Source organism: Vigna unguiculata, chromosome 4, assembly GCF_037176805.1.
Source record: "Vigna unguiculata cultivar grain cowpea cultivar isolate G323 ecotype 2 chromosome 4, ASM3717680v1, whole genome shotgun sequence".
NCBI lineage: Eukaryota > Viridiplantae > Streptophyta > Magnoliopsida > Fabales > Fabaceae > Vigna > Vigna unguiculata.
The window spans coordinates 29,269,093-29,275,092 of NC_140795.1; the positions used below are offsets into that span (position 1 = coordinate 29,269,093).

Below are 6,000 nucleotides of genomic sequence, written 5' to 3' on the forward strand. Positions count from 1 at the left end.
CTATAGTTGACTTGACTTAAGCCAACATGCTAATCTATGTTTATTTGCTTTGTAGGTTAATTAGGAGTAAGAAAGCAATGCTAGTTGGCGCATGGTGATTGGGGAGCATATATGATGTGGAGGAGAGAGTAAAGCAAAAGCATAAAGCATAAAGTAAAAGGCATAAAACAAGTGTACCTATGTACCTTTGGTCTCCTTTGATTTTAGCACACTTTGGCCACTTTTTGGAGACATATGAGACACATTCTTTGTCTCCTTTTGTGCTAGAACAAAATTAGCCTTGCACACACCATAGTTAGCTCTTTTGTCTCTCATTTTTGTAACCTTATTTGACCTAGTTTCTAGAAGCTAGGGTTAGGTTTTTGTAGAGACATCCTTAGGTATCTTTTATTTGCTTGGAGGCCCCTAAACTCTTCTATATAAGGGGTGCTCCTAGACATGTAAAAGGGTTGATCATTTTGTTTCTAAAGTATTGTGTTTCAACCATTAAATTTTCGTGAGCTCTCCTTCTTAGAAGTGAACTCACCTTTGCCTTATCTTGCTTGCAAGTGGCGGCACCATCACTCATCTCTAGGGCTTGGTTGGCTTAGATACCCCCTATGAGTGGCGTGCTTCTTCCATACTTCATCTTCTATGCTTTCCATTTTTAATGTTTCTTCTTTCATTTTGGTTCTTTAAGTGTTGTTAATGCCGTGTGAGTTTAAGCTTGAATCCAACTCTCTTCTTCCTTTCATGAGCTTGAGAAATGAACCTTCACATCTAGATAGCTTGCTATCTTAATGTCTAGTGGTACTTTTCAAAAAGCATTCTTAAACAACTTCACCATATTCATAACTCTAAAAGAAAACAAGATAATCCTTCATTATTTGGTATCTAGAGCTTTTGTTGTCCTTGAATATGGTGTTTTCATGTTCTAACCTTGTCTTGTGTAGCTATCTTTGAATGGTCCACATAAAAATAGTGCTGGCAGCAACGTGTGCGTTTTTGAAAAAAATACTGCAGCTAGCTCAGTGGTCCAAAAGTAACGTTCTTTATATCAAAAGAAAGCTCTGTGAGTCTAGTTTCCGACAAAAAAAGTATTAACGCATTTGGAGTTCTGTGGAAAGAGTTATGATCAAATGAGTGAGCAAAGATCAGAGCTGCCGAGAATACGAAAAACAACGTTTTCAGGTTATGTTGTGGCAATTTTGGCTTCGGTTTTGTGACTCTTTTGCTCCTAAATGTGGTTGGATAACATGTCTTTTGATGCTTACTCTTTGATCCTCAAATCCATGAGTTTAAATGCATGATAGCTACATGTTTGTGTCTTTGTGTATGTCATGTTGAGTCTTTAAATGTGTCTAACTTTTGCTTGAGTCATATGTCATATGCTTCTTTGAGTTTTCTTATTCTTGTTTCTAAGTATTTGAGCTATTGCATGAGATCTATGCCTTTTGTTGTAGCATGCTCCTTGAAATTGATTTTGACCTAATTTTTAAGGAACTAAGTGTTCAAGACACCCTAAAATATCATTCTCATCATCTTAAGTACCTAGTTTTGAAAAGAAAAATTATTTTCATGATCAAAAACAGTTTGGCCGAGAGCTAATGTGTTTCTTGGTGAATCCATTTGGCCATTTTTACTAGGTGTTATGCTACAAAATTTTATACTTGGATTTTGGGTGATATTGGCAAATTCGTTACATGCTTTAACTTGGTTATGATCTTTCTTGGTGTATGCATAATTTGAGGTATAATATTGGCTTGTTCAAATGCTTTCCATAGAGTCTTTAAAAGTGTTTTTCATTGTTTTAGTCTTGTTCAAGTTTTGTCTTTAAAACAAAATTTCCTTAGAAGTTAAACTTTCTTGTTTTTGCGTTTTTCTTGCTTGTCACTAGGTGTTCTTTGTTGTGTCTTAGTAGTTTTCTTTTCTTGAAACTCTTGGGATGTTGTGGCCGAATCACTTGTCTTGCATTTGAAAGGTTTTGAACAAGTTTTTAAAAGTGTTTGCTTCACTCCTTTGGTGGATTGTGAGTGCTAGCCTTGCCTTGTTACTTTGGGAGAGTGATATAAACACTTGGGTTACAATTTGAGTTGGATTTGGTCTCGGTTTTCATGTTGTCTAATCTCTAATCCATTTATTTTGTCTCGGATTTGAGTGTTTTTGTTGTAGGAATCATCACCTTCATCAAATGCACCTACACCAAACAAAAACAATACATTGATGAGATTGCTTCGGGATTTGGAGTTGTCTAGGAAGGAGGCCTTTGAACAATTGAGAAAAGACAAGGAGCAAAGTGACCTAAGAATCCAAGAGCACATTCAAAGGCTTGAAGCTAGGGAGAAAGAAAGAGACCCTAGGAAAAGAGGGCATTCTAGGCGCAACCCATCACAAGAGAAGCAAACTCCAAAGATTCCTAAGTTCTATGGTGGAAGTGATCCCAAAATCTTCCTTGATTGGGAAGCTAAAGTTGATCAAATTTTCATTGAAAATCATGTAAAGGATCAAGCACAAGTTGATCTAGTAGTTTTAGGATTTTTGGAGTATGCCAATACTTGGTGGCATAAAGTTTGTAAGAATTATGACCAAGGGCCACCCACGGCTTCTTGGATGGATATTAAAACTCTTATGCGCGCTAGATTTGTTCCTCCCTCCTACAATAAGGAACTTATTATGAAGCTCCAAAGGCTTCACCAAGATCCTATGAGTGTGAGTGAATACTTTAAAGAATGAGAGTCTCAAATGCGTAGGGTTGAAATAAAAGAAACTAACAAAGAGAAAATAAAAAGATTTGTGAGCGGTTTTAGGAGAGACATAAAAGACCAAGTAGAGTTGTATGAGTACTCCACTCTTGAAAATGTTTTCACACTTGCCCTTGGGATTGAAATTCAATTGAAAAGAAAAAGAAGGGCAAAGAAGAGTTACTCACCCAACCACTACTTTAGTCACTCATGGAAGGGAAAGGATAAAAAGAAACATGATAAGTTCCCTTCTAACTCTCATCAAGAACCACCAAGTAAAAGTAAGTCTCCAAGTGATCACATTCACCATTCCACTTCTTTAAGATCAAGTTCCATTAAATGTTTTAAATGTTTGGGTTATAATCACATTGCTTTAAATTGCCCAACCAAGAGGACCATGATCTTAAAGAAGAGTAATGATGTTGAAAGTGAACACTCATCTCCCCATTCTCTTTCAAAAGAATCTTCTTCCTCTAGTAAAACTAAAATTTTTGAGAAAGACCCTATGTTATTAAGGCGCATGATAGGTCAAGATCAAAGTGAGCTTGAGCCAACTCAAAGAGAAAACATTTTTCAATCTAGATGCAAAATTAACAAATGGGTTTGCTCTCTAATTATTGATGGAGGAAGTAGTACCAATGTAGCTAGCACAAGGTTGGTGGAAAAGCTTAGCTTAGAGACCATTCCTCATGCTAAGCCCTACAAGCTTGCTTGGATAAGTAAAGAGGGAGAAATAGATGTCAATAAACAAGTCCTAATTCACTTTTCTATAGGAAGCTACAAAGATGAGGTGTTATGTGATGTTGTTCCCATGGAAGTCACACATATCTTACTAGGTAGGTCGTGGCAATTTGATAAACAAACTTTACATGATGGTCATACCAACCAATACATTTTCTTCATAAATGGGAAAAAGATCACTTTACAACCTCTATCACCTCAAGAAGTTAATAAGGATAGAAATATAATAAGAAAAGATAAAGAAGAAAAAGAAAAGGGGCAAGCTTTCACTAAGGTGTTACTTGCCTACAAAAAAATTCTTCCAAAGCAAGATGTGCATCACCCTTCCTTCTCTTCTCAAGCCAAAAAGGAAGGCCTAAAGCACAAGCAAGAGAGGAAGAGTAGTCTAGAAAATAAAGATGGCCTAACCAAGGTTAGGGGTAATACCCTTAGAAAGGATGGAACAAGAGCTCATAAAAGGGAGGCACAAATCCTCCCCCAAATCAAGTCAAGCTCCATCTACAAAGGCTTAAAGAATTTGTGGTCAAATTCTCTCCAAGGAGGGGAGGATGATGAACGATTGATCCCAACCAAGGATGGAGGCACATGCTTAAAAAGACTAAGCATGTTTAGAAAGGAAGTTCACTAATCCTTCATCCCTTTCATTTGTGTTTGTTATTTTTGATTCCCTAAGTTGACTTAGTTGAATCAACTATAGTTGACTTGACTTAAGCCAACATGCTAATCTATGTTTATTTGCTTTGTAGGTTAATTAGGAGTAAGAAAGCAATGTTAGGTGGCGCATGGTGATTGGGGAGCATATATGATGTGGAGGAGAGAGTAAAGCAAAAGCATAAAGCATAAAGTAAAAGGCATAAAACAAGTGTACCTATGTACCTTTGGTCTCCTTTGATTTTAGCACACTTTGGCCACTTTTTGGAGACATATGAGACACATTCTTTGTCTCCTTTTGTGCTAGAACAAAATTAGCCTTGCACACACCATAGTTAGCTCTTTTGTCTCTCATTTTTGTAACCTTATTTGACCTAGTTTCTAGAAGCTAGGGTTAGGTTTTTGTAGAGACATCCTTAGGTATCTTTTATTTGCTTAGAGGCCCCTAAACTCTTCTATATAAGGGGTGCTCCTAGACATGTAAAAGGGTTGAACATTTTGAAGTAAAAACATTCTTGTGTCTCAACCATTTGTGAGAGTTTCCTCCCTTGGGAGTGAATACTTTTAAGCCTTATCTTGCATAGCAAGTGGCGGCACACATCCACTCATCTTCAAGGTTGTCATGGCTTCTAGCCTAGCCTTGTAGTGGCGTGCTTCTCACATTTTTACCATTTCTTTCCTTTCCATTTTATGTTTTCTTCTTCCTTTAATTGTTCTTGGTTTTCTATAGTTTATGTGCTTTCCATTTCCTTTTTGTTTTGAATCAATCCATCATCTTCTTCTCTTGAGCTTTGTGAAAGGAACCTTCACATCTAGATAGCTTGCTACCTTAATGTCCAGTGAGGATTTCACTTAGCTTTCTTAATCAACTCACACCATATTCAACAATCTTAAAAAGGAACAAGATAATCCTTCATCAAATAGAAGGCTTAGGAGATGTATTTTTCAGCTTGAAATTGAGTAATGAATTGCTGGCCAAATTTGTGCACAAATCTCTTTTGAGCTCACCTTAGAGTAAACTCTTCTCTAGTTTACTCTAGTCTTCTTCCTTAGGAGTTGGCCTCACCTCTCTTAAGAATCCTTTCACCTACACCAAACCAAACACATTAAGCTTCTTTCCTTCATGCTTCCGCATCCAACACCATCCATGGAGCCTCCATTCTTCATGCAAGCTTCAATGGAGACAAGAAGAAGCCATCATTGGAGCTAAGATGATTACATGTAATAAAGATGATCAAGACATTTATATTCCACGAATGTCAATGTCCCCTTCACAATCTCCATGGCCATTTAAGCTAATCAGAAAACAATTTCCTATCATGCTATCATATGCAATGACAATAAACAAATCCAAAGGTCAATCACTACGTTTTGTTGGATTGTATTTGCCGACACCGGTATTTAGTCACGGTCAGTTATACGTTGCAGTCTCTCGAGTTCAAAGTAAATCTGGGTTAAGAATCCTAATCCATGATAAGGATAACAAACCTTCGAATACAACAATCAATGTTGTATACAAAGAAGTGTTCCAAAATGTATAGTTTGTCTTAAGAAAAAACCTTTTGTTACTAATTACTAAACATTTTGTACAAGACTGCCAAACAACTGATTAGAAAAAGATATATTATTGTATTCTGATTCCATAAAAAGAAGTTAGATCTATTATTTAAGTTTACAGGTCATACCAAAACGCATTACCAAAGATGCAAAAAAATTCTTACTTTTCGAGATAGATAGAACCATTGCAATAAGCTTATCAAGATCTACCCATGATAAAACCTGGAAATCCCAATTGCAAACAATAATGCATGTCTCTTCGCAAGCTTAACTGCAAAAATGAAAAATCTTCAATAAATTCCGAAATAAAATAACCAATTCAACGTTATTG

General features: G+C 36.4%; 1 pseudogene; it reads left to right on the forward strand.

Annotated features, from left to right (window-relative positions):
• Positions 1–5,653, forward strand: part of LOC114180600 (uncharacterized) — a 28,268-nt pseudogene extending 22,615 nt beyond the window's left edge.
• Positions 5,654–6,000: the final 347 nt, after the last annotated feature.